The sequence below is a fragment of the Macaca nemestrina genome, chromosome 11 (genome assembly GCF_043159975.1).
Source record: "Macaca nemestrina isolate mMacNem1 chromosome 11, mMacNem.hap1, whole genome shotgun sequence".
Taxonomy (NCBI): domain Eukaryota; kingdom Metazoa; phylum Chordata; class Mammalia; order Primates; family Cercopithecidae; genus Macaca; species Macaca nemestrina.
In genome coordinates, this window is record NC_092135.1 from 116,396,051 (window position 1) to 116,413,611 (window position 17,561).

Genomic DNA, 17,561 nt, shown 5'->3' on the forward strand with positions numbered 1-17,561 from the left:
CTGGCCAAAATAGTGAAACCCCATCTCTACTAAAAATACAAAAAAGTAGCCAGGCGTGGTGGCGGGAGCCTATAATCCTAGCTACTCAAGAGGCTGAGGCAGGAGAATGACGTGAACCCAGGAGGTGGAGGTTGCAGTGAGCCGAGATCGCGCCACTGCACTCCAGCCTGGGCAACAGGGTGAGACTCTGTCTCAAAAAAAAAAAAAAAAAGAAAACAACTTAAAAAAAAGAGAAATTACGCCTAAAATATGTTCCTCCCAAGGCCCATGGGCATTTGTTCAGAGTTTACGATTGGCTTATCTCAGTGTTTCTGAAAGCTTGAGATACACAAGTGTACCACTGGCTGAAGTAGGGTGGCTGTACATGGCCACAGCACAGCAATCAATCGGACTTCAAGGACACGGCCTTGGCACTAATGTGTCTTTAATGCCTTTGGAAAGAAAGACCCGGGATGCAGATTCATACTTTAGTTGGGCAGGTGTCTCTAGTTAAGCTTTAACAACATCATTTTGTGGCACAGAGGTCCCACCCTGGCCACAGTTCAGCCTCCCCGCTTAGGTGCCCTTCACCCCAGGCCAACGACCTTGGCACTGGGCCCAGCTGTCTTGGATTGGGGCTGCACCTGAACTGGGGTTGGAGCCATGGACTGTGTCTTCACCTTCCTGAAGAAGGTGTTTCTATGTGCTCTGATGTGTTTGAGTCACCGCTATATTGGGCAAACAAACCACAGGGCCAGGCCCTGGAGTATGCAGGTCACTCTGGGTATGCCCAGCTTTGAGGGGCACCTGCTGATGGTTCTCTGGGGCTGGGGGCATCCTCCCACTGGGCCATCTGTACTGAATGATGGGCACATGCCTCTCCTGGAGTGGCACTGAGCAGTAACAACCAGACCACATGCTTCTTGCCAAACAGCAGGTGTCACTGGCCTTACAGACCTGGACTCCAGTTCCAGCTCTGTCATTCAGTAGCCAAGTGACCTTGAGAAAGTCATTTCCCTGACCTCAGTTTCTTCACCTTCCAATGGAGAGGACAATGAGGCAGAACCTTTTAGGTGCAAGAGATAAATACTCAAAGTAGCTGAAACCAAAAGGAGAATTTACCAAAACGAGTGGAGCCTCCAATAGTTCTAAGACTTGAGTTTCACTGATCCAGCTGGGGTCGTGTGCCCAACCCTGAACCAGTCCTAGGAGTTAGGGGAATGGGCTTCTCTGACTGGCCAGGCTAGGTCTCATTTGACCACACTCAGAAGGCCAGTGTCAGATCCAGCTGAACTATGGTGGACTGAAAGTGAGGAGGGGGAGGTCAGGCGTGGTGGCTCACACCTGTAATCCCAACACTTCGAGAGGCCGAGGCAGTCGGATCACTTTCAGGTCAAGAGTCTGAGACCAGTCTGGCCAATGTGGGGAAATCCCATCTCTACTAAAAATACAAAAATTAGCTGGGTGTGGTGGTGCACACCTGTAGTCTCAGCTACTCAGGAAGCTGAGACAGGAGAATCGCTTGAACTCAGGAGGCGGAGGTTGCAGTGAGCTGAGATGGCACCACTGCACACTCCAGCCTGGGTGACAGAGTGAGACCCTGTCTCAAAAAGAAAAAAAAGGGGGCCGGGCGTGGTGGCTCACACCGGTAATCCCAGCACTTTGGGAGTCCGAGGTGGGCAGATCACAAAGTCAGGAGTTTGAGACCAGCCTAGCCAACATGGTGAAACCCCATCTCCACTAAAAGTACAAAAATTAGCTGGGCATGGTGGTGCGCGCCTGTAATCCCAGCTACTCAGGAGGCTGAGGCAGGAGAATTGCTCGAACCTGGGAGGCAGAGGTTGCAGTGAGCCAAGACCGTACCATTGCACTCCAGTCTGGTGGCAGAGTGAAACTCCATCTCAAAAAAAAAAAAAAAATTATGTGTCAGGTTTCTGGCTCTATGATTAATTACAGAGAGGAAATGGAGGTAGACACATGACCTCAAAGGTGCTTGAATAATATGTAGTTTTAAAAATAACCAGCAAGTAGTTCATTTGTAAATTTTTTTTCCTGGATCCCAGACTAGCTCTCTTTGCTAGAAGGTGCAGAAAAGGAGAAAGAGGGGGGATAACTGGCCAGGCTTAGGTGGTCCAGGGAAGAAGTTGAAGAAACGAATGTGAAAACCCTGTGTGTTGGCCGGGCGCGGTGGCTCAAGCCTGTAATCCCAGCACTTTGGGAGGCCGAGACGGGCGGATCACGAGGTCAGGAGATCGAGACCATCCTGGCTAACACGGTGAAACCCCATCTCTACTAAAAAATACAAAAAATTAGCCGGGCGCGGTGGTGGGCGCCTGTAGTCCCAGCTACTCGGGAGGCTGAGGCAGGAGAATGGCGTGAACCCGGGAGGCGGAGCTTGCAGTGAGCTGAGATCCGGCCACTGCACTCCAGCCCGGGCGACAGAGCGAGACTCTGTCTCAAAAAAAAAAAGAAAAAAAAAAAAAAGAAAACCCTGTGTGTGCATGAACATGTGTGTGTCGGGGGGCGGTTTTACTCCTCCAAAGCCCTGCCCACAGGTGGAGCCTTTGAAAAAAGTGGGAACCTAACACCAGTGGTCCGTAAACACTAGGCTTGGGCCAAATGCTGGACAAGGTGGTAGAAACAGAGCACTTGAAATTGGACTGATCAAGATACAAACACAGGTTCTGCTCTAATTGGCTGTGTGTAACACTGGATGGGTGACTCAGGATCACTGAGCCTCCTTGTAGAGAACTAAATGAGATGCACAGAGGTGTTAACAGCAGCCTCTCCTTCTTTTTACTGTTATCGATAAACTTAGGGTTAGTCTGCCAGGAGCAGTTGAATAAACAGGTTAAGAACATGTACTCTTGGCCAGGCGCAGTGGCTCACACCTATAATCCCAGCACTTTGGGAGGCCGAGGTGGGTGGATCACAAGGTCAGGAGATCGAGACCATCCTGGCCAACATGGTGAAACACTGTCTCTACTAAAAATTAGCTGGGCATGGTGGTGCATGCCTATAATCCCAGCTACTTGGGAAGCTGAGGCAGGAGAATCGCTTGAACCAGGGAGTTGGAGGCTGCAGTGAGCTGAGATCACAACACTGTACTCCGGCCTGGCAGCAGCGTGAGACTTCATCTGAAAAAAAAAAAAAGAACATGGACTCTGGAGGCAGCCCATATGGTTTGAAGTCCACACTTGCCATGAATAACTTGGGCAAGTTACTTAACCGTTCTGTGCCTTGGTTTCTCATCTGTCAAATGGGGTGATACTACAGAGCTTATTGAAACCTACCGAGCTTTCGAAGCTTATTGTATTTTTTTTTTTGAGACTGAGTCTCGCTCTGTCGCCCAGGCTGGAGTGCAGTGGCTGGATCTCAGCTCACTGTAAGCTCCACTTCCCGGGTTCACACCATTCTCCTGCCTCAGCCTCCCGAGTAGCTGGGACTACAGGCACCTGCCACCTCGCCTGGCTAGTTTTTTGTATTTTTTTTAGTAGAGACAGAGTTTCACCGTGTTAGCCAGGATGGTCTCGATCTCCTGACCTCGTGATCTGCCCGTCTCGGCCTCCCAAAGTGCTGTGATTACAGGCTTGAGCCACCACGCCCCGCCTCGAAGCTTATTGTGAGGATTAATGAGTTACTACCTACAGAGCTTGGCACAGAGCCAGCCCACTCCAGGTTAGGAGTTGTTCAGCAGATACTGACCCAAGCGGCCAGGCACCTGTCTACCTCACAGGCTTAGAGAGGGCAACCTACCCCGCGCCACACAGCAGGTATGTCATCCTGCTCCAGAGTGTTCCTACACTGGCCTAAAGCGCATTACAATGCTTTTTTACTTTTAGAGACGGGGTCTCCCTCCGTCCAGGCTGGAGTGCAGTAACGCAATCACTGCTCACTGCAGCCTTGAACTACTGGGCTCAAGAGATCCTTCCACTTCAGCCACTGAGTACCTGGGACTATAGGCACATGCCACCATGCCCAGATAATTTTTAAATTTTAATTTATGTATGTATTTACTGAGACTGAGTCTCACTCTGTCACCCAGGCTGGAGCTCAGTGGCCAGATCTCAGCTCACTGCAACCTCTGCCTCCTGAGTTCAAGCGATTCTCATGCCTCAGCCTCCCAAGTAGCTGGAATTACAGGCACCTGCTACTGCTCCTGGCTAAGTTTTGTATTTTTAGTGGAGATGGGGTTTCACCATATTGGCCAGGCTAGTCTCAAACTCCTGACCTCAAATGATCCACCCACCTCAGCCTCCCAAAGTGCTGAGATTACAGGTGTGAGGCACCGCACCCAGCCCAGATAATTTTTAAAAATTTTCTGTAGAGACAGGGTCTTGCTGTGTGCTCAGGCTGGTCTCCAACTCCTGGGCTCAAACGATCCTCCTGCCTCAGCCTCCCAAAATGTTGTGATTACAGGCTTGAGCCACTGTGCCAGGCCAACACCATTTCTAAATAGATCTCTTGCCAAGAGTTAAAAAGCAGACAATAAACTCCCCATTAGTCCTGCAATCTACTTTGCCAAACTGTTTCACCCCTAGCCACTGGCAGAAGACAGCCAGCACCGAGAGGATGGAATTGGTGGCAGAGGGGTGTGCGAAGAGAGTTGAGAACATGAGTTCCCACGAGGTGGGGAGGCTTTGAGGACAGGCAGGCAGGAGCCTCAAGCAGCTAGCGGGGGACCTAACCAAGGAGCAGTGAGGGTCTGGCATGGTGGTACAAGCATGTATTCTCAGATACTTGGGAGACAGGCGGGAGGATTGCTTCAGGCCCGGAGGTCAAGGCTACAGTGAGCTATGATCGTGCCTCTGCATGTTTTACAAACTGCTTTATTGAGATATAATTCACATAACACAAAATTCACCCATTAAAATGTACAATTCAGGCTGGGCACGATGGCTCATGCCTGTAATCCCAACACTTTGGAAGGCCGAGGCGGGCGGATCACAAGGTCATAAGTTCAAGACCAGCCTGACCAATATGGTGAAACCCTGTCTCTACTAAAAATACAAAAATTAGCTGGCCATGGTGGCACATGCCTATAGTCCCAGCTACTCAGAGGCTGAGGCAGGAGAATTGCCTGAACCCAGGAGGCAGAGGTTGCAGTGAGCCAAGATCGCACCACTGCACTCCAGCCCTCCAGCTAAGGCGACTGAGTGAGACTCCGTCTCAAAAAAAAAAAAATAAATAAAGAGTTCAAGACTAGCTTGGACAACATGGCAAAACCCCATCTCTACTAAAAGTACAAAAATTAGCCAGCTATGATGGTGCATGCCTGTGATCCCAGCTACTCGGGAGGCTGAGGCAAGAGAATCGTTGAACCTGGAAGGCAGAGGTTGCAGTGAGCCAAGATCGTGCCACTGCACTCCAGCCTGGGCAAAAGAGCAAGACTCCATCTCAAAAAAAGTACAATTCGTGGTTTTTAGTATATACAGCTTTGCGACCATCACCACAATATAATTTTAGAACATTTCATCATCCCAAAAAGAAACCACATGCCCATTTAATATCACTCCCTGCCTTCACCACTCCACCCTATACCAACACTATGCATCCACTAATCTACTTTCTGTCTCTGTAGCTTAGCATATTTTGGACATTTCACATAATGAAGTCATACATTCTGTGGTCTTTTGTGACTGGCTTCCTTTGCTCAACATGTTTTTAAGGTTCATCCATGTTGGATACGTGTCAGTACCTCGTTGTATAGCTGGATAATATTATTTTCTTTTTTTTTTTTTTTTTGCGCGTCAGGTTCTCACTCTGTTACCCAGGCTGGAGTGCAGTGGCTTGGCTCACTTCAACTTCCACCTTTGGATTGAAACAAATCTCCCCCCTCAGCCTCCCAAGTAGCTGGCATTACAGGTGCATGCCACCACACCTAGCTAATTGTTGTATTTTTTGTAGAGATGGGGTTTCATCATGTTCCCCAGGCTGTTCTCGAACTTTTGGGCTCAAGAGATTTGCCTGCCTCAGCCTCTCAAATGCAGGCATGAGCCACCGCCCCCAACCACGATAATATTCCAGAGTGTGAATATTCCACATTTTGTTTATCCATTTGGCAGCTGTTGGACAATTGGGTTGTTTCCATTTTTTGTCTATTATGAACAATGCTATGAACATTAACGCAGAAGTTTTTGTGTAGACATGTGTTTTCATTTCTTTTTTTTTTTTTTTTTTGAGACGGAGTCTTGCTCTGTTGCCCAGGCTGGAGTGCAGTGGCGCGATCTCGGCTCACTGCAAGCTCCGCTGCCTTCCGGGTTCACGCCATTCTCCTGCCTCAGCCTCCCTAGAAGCTGAGACTACAGGTGCCCACCACCACGCCCGGCTAATTTTTTTTTATTTTTAGTAGAGATGGGATTTCACTGTGTTCACCAGGATGGTCTTGATCTCCTGACCTCGTGATCCGCCCGTCTCGGCCTCCCAAAGTGCTGGGATTACAGGCGTGAGCCACCGCGCCTGGCCTCTTTTTTTTATATACTTTCAGTTCTGGGATACATGTGCAGAATGTGCAGGTTTGTTACATAGGTATACACGTACCATGGTGGTTTGCTGCACCCATCAACTCGTCATCTACATTAGGTATTTCTCCTAATGCTATCCTTCCCCTAGCCCCGTTTTCAATTCTTTTGGGTATATACCTAGGAGTGGAATTGCTAAGACATAGTAACTCCATATTTAGCTTTTTGTTTTTTGTTATGTTTTATTTTGCTTTTTTACTTAGGGGACTTTCCAGCAAAAACCAAAAGCCCCACTAGACAAATTCTAAAAGAGCTGTAACACTACATTTAGCTTTTTGGGGAACTTCCAAACTGCTTTCCAAAGCAGCTATGAGTTTTCTTGGGTTTTTTGTTTTTGTTTTTGTTTTTTGTTTTTTGTTTTTGTTTTTTGAGACAGAGTCTCACTCTGTCACCCAGGCTGGAGTGCAGTGGCTCGATTATAGCTCACTACAGCCTCAACCTCCCAGGCTCAAACAGTCCTCTCATCTCAGCCTCCCAAGTAAGTAAGACTACAGGCACGTGACACCACACCCAGCTAATTATTTGATTTTTTGTAGAGATGGAGTCTTACTTTGTATCCCAGGCTGGTCTTGAACTCCTGGGCTCAAGGAATCCTCCTGCCTCAGCCTCCTAAAGTGCTAGGATTACAGGCATGAGCCACCGTGCCTGGCCACATAAGTTTTCTTGATGCCACTGATGGTAGCTTATGTGTAGAGGAAAGGTTATTTAGAATTGACTTTGGCTTTTAAAAATGAATATTCAATTTTTTTCTCAATTCTTAATATACAAATTTTATTTTATTTTATTTTAACCGATTTTTTTTTTTTTTTTTACTTTTTTTTTTTAAGATGGAGTCTCACACTGTGGCCTGGGCTGGTGTGCACTGGCGTGATCTTGGCTCGCTGCAACCTCCACCTCCCGGGCTCAAGTGATTCTCCTGCCTCAGCCTCCCAAGTAGCTAGGATTACAGGTGCCCACCACCAGGCCCAGCTAATTTTTTGTATTTTTAGTACAGACAGGGTTTCAGTAAGTTGACCAGGCTGGTCTTGAACTCCTGACCTCGTGATCCGCCTGCCTTGGCCTCCCAAAATGCTGGGATTACAGGCGTGAGCCACCACGTCTGTCCTTTTTACCTTTTAAGTTCAGGGGTACATGTGCAGGATGTGCAGGTTTGTTACACAGGTAAACGTGTGTCATGGACATTTGTTGTACAAATTATTTCATCACTGAGGTATTAAGCCTACTACACGTTAGTTATTTTTCCTGATCCTCTCCCTCCTCCCACCCTCCACCCTCCAATAGGCCCCAGTGTGTGTTCACCTCTATGCATCCATGTGTTCTCATTATTTAGCTCCCACTTATTTATTTATTTATTATTTATTTATTTATTTGAGACGGAGTCTCACCTGTCGCCCAGGCTGGAGTGCAGTGGCGCAATCTCGGCTCACTGCCACTTCCATCTCCCGGGTTCATGCCATTCTCCTGCCTCAGCCTCCCAAGTAGCTGGGACTACAGGCACCTGCCACCATGCCCGGCTAATTTTTTGTATTTTTAGTAGAGACGGGGGTTTCACTGTGTTGACCAGGATGGTCTCGATCTCCTGACCTCGTGATCTGCCCACCTCGGCCTCCCAACGTGCTGGGATTACAGGCGTGAGCCACTGCGCCTGGCCTTATCTCCCACTTATAAGTAAGAACATGCAGTATTTGGTTTTCCGTTCCTGCGTTAGTTTGCTGAGGATAATAGCCTCTGGCTCCACCCATGTCCCTGCAAAGAATATGATCTCATTTTTCATGGCTGCATAGTATTCCATGGTGTATATGTACCATATTTTCTTTATCCAGTCTATCATTGATGGGCATTTAGGTTGATTCCATGTCTTTGCTATTGTGAATAATGCTGCAATGAACATACACGTCCATGTATCTTTATATGTATTAGTCTGTTTTCACACTGCTATAAAGTCATACCCCAGACTGGGTAATTTATAAAGAAAAGAGGGTTTAATTGATTCACAGTTCTGCATGGCTGGGGAGGCCTCAGCAAACTTACAATCATGGTGGAAGGGAAAGAGGTACATCTTACACAGCAGTAGGCAAGACAGACTGAACAAAGCTAAGGGGGAAGAGCTCCTTATAAAACCATCAGATCTCGTGAGAACTCACTCACTATCATAAGAACAGGATGGGGGAAACTGCCTCCATAATCCAATCACTTCCCAGCAGGTTTCTCCCTCAACATCTGGTGATTACAATTCAACATGAAATTTGGGGCCAGGTGCAGCGGCTCACGCCTGTAATCCCAGCACTTTGGGAGGCCAAGGCGGGCAGATCACCTGAGGTCAGGAGTTCGAGACCAGCCTGGCCAATATGGTGAAACCCCATCTCTACTAAAAATACAAAACTTAGCAAGGCACGGTGGTGAGCGCCTGTAATCCCAGCTACTCAGGAGACTGGGGCAAGAGAATCTCTTAAACCCAGGAGGCAGAGGTTGAAGTGGGCCAAGATCACACCACTGTACTCCAGCCTGGGCAACAGAGTGAGATTCCGTCTCAAAAAAAAAAAAAAAAAAAAAGATGAAATTTGGATGGGGGCACAAAGCCACGCCATATCACCTTAATAGAACAATTTATATTCCTTTGCGTATATAACCAGTAATGGGATTGCTGGGTTGAATGGTAGTTCTGTCTTTAGGTCTTTGAGGAATCACCACACTGTCTTCCACATTGGTTGAACAAATTTATACTCCCACCAACAATATATAAGCGTTCCTTTTTCTCTACAACCTTTCCAGCATCTGTTATTTTTTTACTTTTTAATAACAGCCATTCTGACTGGTATGAGACGGTATCTCATTGTGGTTTTGATTTGCATTTCTCTAATGATGAGTGATATTGAGCTTTTGTTCATGTGTTTGTTGCTCACATGTATGTCTTCTTCTTTTTTTTTTTTTTTTTTTGAGATGGAGACTTGCTCTGTTGCCAGGCTGGAGTGCAGTGGCACGATCTCAGCTCACTGCAACCTCCGCCTCCTGGGTTCAAGTGATTCTCCTGCCTCAGCCTCCCAAGTAGCTGGGACTACAAGAGGGTGCCACCACATCCAGCTAATTTTTGTATTTTGAGTAGACAGAGTTTCACCATGTTGGCCAGAATGGTTTCGATCTCTTGACCTCGTGATCTGCTCACCTCGGTATCCCAAAGTGTTGGGATTACAGGCATGAGCCACTGTGCCCAGCCTATGTCTTCTTTCAAGAAGTGTCTTTTCATGTCCTTTGCCCACTTTTTTTTTTCCTCGAGACGGAGTCTCGCTCTGTCGCCCAGGCTGGAGTGCAGTAGTGCAATCTCGGCTCACTGCAACCTCCACCTCCAGAGTTCAAGCAATTCTCCTGCCTCAGCCTCCCAAGTAGCTGGGATTACAGGCACCCACCACCATGCCCGACTAATTTTTGTATTTTTAGTAGAGACGGGGTTTCACCATGCTGGCCAGGCTGGTCTGGAACTCCTGACCTCAGGTGATCCGCCCACCTTGGCCTCCCAAAGTGCTAGGATTACAGACCCGAGCCACCACACCCGGTCGTCCTTTGCCTACTTTTTAATGGGGTTGGTTTTTTCTTATACTTTTTTTTTTTTTTTTTTAGACAGAGTCTCGCTCTGTTGCCCAGGCTGGAGTGCAGTGGCCGGATCTCGGCTCACTGCAAGCTCCGCCTCCCGGGTTCACACCATTCTCCTGCCTCAGCCTCCTGAGTAGCTGGGACTACAGGCGCCCGCCACCTCGCCTGGCTAGTTTTTTGTATTTTTTAGTAGAGACAGGGTTTCACTGTGTTAGCCAGGATGGTCTCGATCTCCTGACCTCATGATCCGCCTGTCTCAGCCTCCCAAAGTGCTGGGATTACAGGCTTGAGCCACCGTGCTCGGCCTTCTTATACATTTCTTTAAGTTCCTTATAGATACTGGATATTAGACCTTCGTCAGATGCATAGTTTGCAAGAGTTTTCTCCCATTCTGTAGGTTGTCTTTTTACTCTGTTGGTAGTTTCTTTTGCCGTGCAGAAGCTCTTTAGTCTTAATTAGATCCCATTTGCCAATTTTTGTTTTTGGTGCAATTGCTTTTGGCGTATTCATCATGAAATATTTGCCCGTGCCTATGTCCGGAATGGTATTTCCTAGGTCGTCTTCCAGGAATTTTATGGTTTTAGGTTTTACATTTAAGCCTTTAATCCATCTTGAGTTAATTTTTGTATATGGTGTAAGGAAGTGGTCTAGTTTAAATTTTCTGCATATGGCTAGCCAGTACTCCCAGCTTATTGAATAAGCAATCCTTTCCCCATTGCTTGTTTTTGTCAGGTTTTGTCAAAGATCAGACAGTTATAAGTGTGTGGTCTTATTTCTGGGTTCTCTATTCTGTTCCATTTTTATGTGTCTGTTCTTTTTTATTATTATTATTGGTTTTAAGGAGTGGAACATTTAATAGGCAAGAAGGGGCAAGAAGGAAGGGGGAAGACAGAAGGAAGAAGCTCCCCTCTTCAGAGACAGAGAGAGGAAGGCTCTCCAAAGCCGAAAGAGGAGGTTCCCAAGTGTGGTGGACACCAGCCAGCTATATATGCAGAGGCTGGAGGAGGTGATGTCTGATTTGCATAGGGCTCAGGGGATTGGATCGACCAGGCATGTCGTTCACGAAACCTGCGGAAAAAGCAACCCCTCCCACCATAGCCTTTTCAATATGCAGGCTGTAATCACCTCTGTAATCCCAGCACTTTGGGAGGCCGAGGCGGGCAGATCACGAAGTCAGGAGATCGAGACCATCCTGGCTAACACGGTTAAACCCCGTCTCTACTAAACAAATACAAAAAATTAGCCGGGTGCGGTGGCAGGCGCCTGTGGCCCCAGCTACTTGGAGGCTGAGGCAGGAGAATGGCCTGAACCCAGAAGGTGGAGCTTGTAGTGAGCCAAGATTGCGCCATTGCACTCCAGCCTGGGTGACAGAGCGAGACTCCTTCTCCGCCCCCCTCCCCCGAAAAAATCCTAGCTGACTTTGTGATAGTAAAACTTATATGCTTCCTTTTTGTCAGTAACTGTTATCCCGGTTATAAGGATAATAATTAAGCAAAATACAACAGCAATGCAAACTGTTCAATATTTTAGTGAGAAGGTGCTACTGTGTATAACATTATTATAAATAGTAGAGTGAAGACAGCAATTCCCACAAGTGTGGTGTGGCAGATAATTTCCATCTAAAATTTTACTTGCCAGCTGGGCGTGGTGGCTCAGGCTCGTAATCCCAGCACTTCGGGAGGCCAAGGCAAGCAGATCACCTAAGGTTGGGAGTTCAAGACTAGCCTGACCAACATGGAGAAACTCCGTCTCTACCAAAAATACAAAAACTTAATGAGGTATGGTGGCGTATGCCTGTAATCCCAGCTATTCAGAAGGCTGAGGCAGGAGAATTGCTTGAACCCGGGGAGGCAGAGGTTGCAGTGAGCCAAGATTGTTCCATTGTCCTCCAGCCTGGGCAACAAGAGCAAAACTCTGTCTCAAAAAAAGAAATTTTACTTGCCAAGATATGCAATTCCCCTTTGAGGGTCTATGAAGTTCCTTGGCTTTATTTTCCCAAGCAAAGAAACCTCCAGGTTATGAGCACCTTACTCACTTTCTTTACCTGGCAAAATCTGAAAGATAATTGCCCAGAGCTAGCATATTGATTCACCTTTTTACCTTACCCATCCCCTTTTTTTTTTTTTTTCCCCAAGCTGTGGAAGATCACCTCATGATTCACAGGAATAAGCAGGGTGATTCTAAAATGTAGGCAAAAAGCTTAAAAACAATGAATGAAACTAGGATTTAATGACAAACGTATGATAAGCTTTGGATCAAAATTTTTCTCTTCCGTCCTCATTTTTGGCAAGCACTAATTATGAATAAACTTTAGTCCTGTTAGAAATAAATTTTCAGGCCGGGCACGGTGGCTCAAGCCTGTAATCCCAGCACTTTGGGAGGCCGAGACGGGCGGATCGCGAGGTCAGGAGATCGAGACCATCCTGGCTAACACAATGAAACCCCGTCTCTACTAAAATACAAAAAAATTAGCTGGGCGAGGTGGCGGGCGCCTGTAGTCCCAGCTACTCGGGAGGCTGAGGCAGGAGAATGGCGTAAACCCGGGAGGCGGAGCTTGCAGTGAGCCGAGATAGCGCCACTGCACTCCAGCCTGGGGCGACAGAGCGAGACTCCATCTCAAAAAAAAAAAAAAAAAAAGAAAAAGAAATAAATTTTCAGTGCTGCAAAAGAAAGAGCACTCAAGGCCGGGCTCAGTGGCTCACACCTGTAATCGCAGCAATTTGGGAGGCCAAGGTGGGTGGATCACGAGGTCAGGAGATCAAGGCCATCCTGGCTAACACGGTGAAACCCCATCTCTACTAAAACCACAAAAAATTAGCCAGGTGTGGTGGCAGGCACCTGTAGTCCCAGCTACTCGGGAGGCTGAGGCAGGAGAATGGAGTGAAGCAGGGAGGCGGAGTTTGCACTGAGCTGAGATCACACCACTGCACTCCAGCCTGGGCAACAGAGCAAGACTCCATCTCAAAAACGAATAACAAAAAAAGAAACTGCACTGGCCATAAATTTAATGTTCTCAGCAAAGCAATTTTACTTCTATAGAAGGGTGTGTCTCACAGATGGAGCAATGGCAAGAGCAGACCTGAACAAGGGAGGGGAAGGGGTTCTTATCCTAACACAGCTAGTCCCTAGTGCTGTGTCTTTCCCCTATTGGCTAGGGTTGGACCACACAGTCTAAGCTAATTCCGATTGGCTATTTTAAAGAGAGTAGGGGTATGAGCCGGAGTGGCAGGATAGGTAGTTTGGCAGGAAGGATGGTTACAGAACAGGTGACTCAGGATGACTAAAACCAGAGCAGGTGGCCAAGGGTGACTAAGGTCATAGCAGGTGATAGAGGCTAGGAGGGGGTTGTTTACTATAACTAGGGGCAAGGAGATGTAAAGAATGAGAAACTTTAAAATGAAGAACAAAGAACAGTAGAGCTGAACATAATGATACATTGGTTCTTTGAAGAGGATCTCAGAACTCATTGTACTTAACAATTTACAGGCTAAAACCTTTGAAGAGGAATTTATTATATCCTATAATCTTATACTTGGCCTGATTATCTGCATAAAGTGCAGCAAGAATGGTTATTTTTACTTACATAGGACTTTTGGATTGGCTTTAATGAAACTCTGTTTCACAAGGAATTTCAGATAAGACTTTTAAAGCCGAGCCCAGCCATGGGTTTGCATCCTCTAACACCTGTGAATTGGGTGATCCTCTGCTCTTGAGATCCCAAGATAAACGCAGAGCTTCCAGACCTGTTAGAAAGTTATGTGTCTGTTCTTTTACTGGTACCATGCTGTTTGGTTACTGTGGCCCTGTAGTGTAATTTGAAGTCAGGTAGCGTGATGCATGCAGCTTTATTCTTTTTGCTTGGGATTGCCTTAGTTATTTGGGCTCTTTTTTCATTCTGTATGAATTTTAACATAGTTTTTTCTAGTTCTATGAAGAATGACAATTGTAGTTTAACGGGGATAGCATTGAATCTATAAATTGCTTTGACTAGCATGGCCATTTTACAATATTGATTCTTCCTATCCATGAGCATGGAATGTTTTTCCATTTGTTTATGTCATCTCTGAGTTCTCTGCACACCGGTTTGTAGTTCTCCCTGCAGAGATCTTTCACTTCCCTTGTTAGCTCTATTCCTAGGTGGTTTATTCTTTTTGTGGCAATAGTGAATGGGAGTTCGTTCATGAATTGGCTCTCTGCTTGCCTGTTGTTGATATATAGGAATGCTAGCAATTTTTGCACATTGATTTTGTATCCTGAGACTTTGCTGAAGTTGCTAATCAGCTTAAGAAGCTTTTGGGCTGAGATGATGGGGTTTTCTAGATATAAGATCACGTCATCTTCAAACAGGGATAGTTTGACTTCCTCTCTTCTTATTTGAATGCCCTTTTTTTCTTTCTCTTGACTGATTGCTTTGGCCAGAACTTCCAATACTATGTTGAATAGAAAAAATATAAATTTTAAAACATAAGTATTTTTAAAACTTTTAAGTTCAACTTACCAGTCATATAATTATCATCATAAACCTAGTGAATGTTAACATTTTTTAGAAACAGGGTCTGACTATGTTGCCCAGGCTGGTCTTCAACTCCTGGCTTCAAATGATCCACCCACCTCGGCCTCCCAAAGTGCTGGGATTACAGGTGTAAGCCCCTGCACCCAGCCAAGGGGGCTTTAATTAATAATTGGTTGGTCTTCTTTTCAAAATTAAAACTGCTTTAGGCAGCTTATACTGCAGTTGTTCATCCAATATATTCTATTTCTTTTTTTAAAGCGATTGATTGATAAACCAGCCTCCTTAATACCCTTACTGCAAACTAATAAAAGTAAACATATAAATACAGTAAATCTTAATTTCTTTTTTTTTTTTTTTTTGAGATGGAGTCTCACTCTGTCACCGAGGCTGGAGTGCAGTGGCTCAATTTCGCCTCAGTGCAAGCTCCACCTCCCGGGTTCACGCCATTCTCCTGCCTCAGCCTCTCCAGTAGCTGAGACTACAGGCGCCCGCCACCACGTCTGGCTAATTTTTTGTATTTTTAGTAGAGACAGGGTTTCACCATGTTAGCCAGGATGGTCTTGATCTCCTGGCCCTGTGATCTGCCCGCCTCGGCCTCCCAAAGTGCTGGGATTACAGGCGTGAACCACTGCACCTGGCTTTATTTCATTATTTTTTTAATGTTCTGGTTCTACTTGCAATCTCAATAAGAAACTTTAAAATTCTAAATCAATTATTCAGTGACCTAATTTAAACTCGAATCTGCAGACATATCTTTTAAGCACTCTAATATGCCAATTTTGAACATTTTAAGAACCCGAAAGAACACAGCTCTTTCCTTTCGCTGCTGCAGCCACAGCCATAAGCACGCTCAGGCTTTAGAAGAGGTTCGCTTCTAGTGTCCTCCGCTGTGGCAAGAAGAAGGTCTGGTTGGACCCCAATGAGACCAGTGAGATCGCCAATGCCAGCTCCCATCAGCAGATCCAAAAGCTAATCAAAGATGGGCTGATCATCCGCAAGCCTGTGATGGTCCGTTCCCGGGCTCCATGTCGGAAAAACACCTTGGCGGGCCGGAAGGGCAGGCACACGGGCATAGGTAAGCGGGAGGGCACAACCAAAGTCCGAATGCCAGAGGTCACGTGGATAAGGAGAATGAGGATTCTGCTGGCTACTCAGAAGATACCGTGAATCTAAGAAGATTGGTCGCCACATGTATCACAGCCTGTACCTGAAGGTGAAGGGGAATGTGTTCAAACACAAGCGGATTCTCCTGGAACACATCCACAAGCTGAAGGCAGACAAGGCCTGCAAGAAACTCCTGGCTGACCAGGCTGAGGCCCGCAGGTCTAAGACCAAGGAATTGTGGGTGGAGGATTACCCAGGTGCTGAGGCAAGAGACTCAAGGCACAGACTCTTTCAGTATAATAAAGAAAATAGTGGCCGGGCACGGTGGCTCAAGCCTGTAATCCCAGCACTTTGGGAGGCCGAGGCGGGTGGATCACGAGGTCAGGAGATCGAGACTATCCTGGCTAACATGGTGAAACCCCGTCTCTACTAAAAATACAAAAAACTAGCCGGGCGTGGTGGCGGGCGCCTGTAGTCTCAGCTACTTGGGAGGCTGAGGCGGGAGAATGGCGTGAACCCGGGAGGCGGAGCTTGCAGTGAGCCAAGATCAGCCACTGCACTCCAGCCTGGGAGACACAGCGAGACTCCGTCTCAAAAAAAAAAAAAAAGAAAAGAAAAAAAAAAAAGAAAATAGTTAGAATAAGAATAGTCAGAATACAAATTAGATATAGAGATGATCATGGATAATTATCAATCATTATTATAAACATTATTAATCATTAGCTTTTTTTTTTTTTTTTTTTTTTTTTTTTTGAGACGGAGTCTAGCTCTGTCGCCCAGACTGGAATGCAGTGGCGCGATCTCGGCTCACTGCAAGCTCCGCCTCCCGGGTTCACGCCATTCTCCTGCCTCAGCCTCCGGAGTAGCTGGGACTACAGGCGCCCGCCACCACGCCCGGCTAATTTCTTTTTGTATTTTTAGTAGAGACGGGGTTTCACCGTGTTAGCCAGGATGGTCTCGATCTCCTGACCTCGTGATCCGCCTGCCTCGGCCTCCCAAAGTGCTGGGATTACAGGCTTGAGCCACCGCGCCCGGCTAATCATTAGCTTTTAATATTACTCTTTGTTGCATTACTAATAAAACCTAGGAATAACTGGCAGGTATAGGGTCAGGTGCTGAAGGGACATTGTGAGAAGTGACCTAGAAGGCAAGAGGTGAGCCCTCTGTCACGCCCACATAAGGTCCGCTTGAGGGCTCCTTGGTCATGTGGTAATGCCAGTGTCTGGGAAGACGCCCATTACTTATCTGACTGCAAAAGGGAGTCTCCTTTCCCTGGAGGAGTCAGGGAACACTCTGCTCCACCAGCTTCTTGTGGGAGGCTGGATATGATCCAGGCCTGCCTGCAGTCATCCAGAGGCCTAAACCCCTCCCTGTGGTGCTTGTCCACTTTCATGTTCCTCCCGTACTCCTGGTTCCTCTTTGAAGTTTGTAGTAGATAACAGTAGAAGTAACAGTGAAAGTCTTAAAGTCTTTGATCTTTCTTTTTTTTTTTTTTTGAGACGGAGTCTTGCTCTGTGGCCCAGGCTGGAGTGTAGTGGTGTGATCGCGGCTCACTGCAAGCTCCGCCTCCCAGGTTCACGCCATTCTTCTGCCTCAGCCTCCCAAGTAGCGGACTACAGGCACCGGCCACCAGGCCCAGCTAATTTTTTTTGTATTTTTAGTAGCGACAGACTTTCACCGTGTTAGCCAGGATGGTCTCGATCTCCTGATCTTGTGATCCACCCGCCTCGGCCTCCCAAAGTGATGGGATCACAGGCGTGAGCCACCGCTCCCAGCCTGATCTTTCTTATAAGTGCATAGAAGAAAATGCTGATGTATTCTCTCTCTCTGCTTCGGCTACCTAAGAGGGAAGGGCA

At 46.8% G+C, this 17,561-nt stretch overlaps 1 non-coding gene and 1 pseudogene across 1 annotated transcript; one reads left to right on the forward strand and one right to left on the reverse strand.

Moving 5' to 3' along the window:
* The first annotated feature begins 642 nt into the window (after positions 1-642).
* On the forward strand, positions 643-17,144 carry LOC105481336 (large ribosomal subunit protein eL19-like; annotated as a pseudogene).
* On the reverse strand, positions 6,702-6,764 carry LOC112426563 (U7 small nuclear RNA). The gene has a single exon (XR_003017951.1). It is a non-coding gene; the product is annotated as a U7 small nuclear RNA (small nuclear RNA).
* Positions 17,145-17,561: the final 417 nt, after the last annotated feature.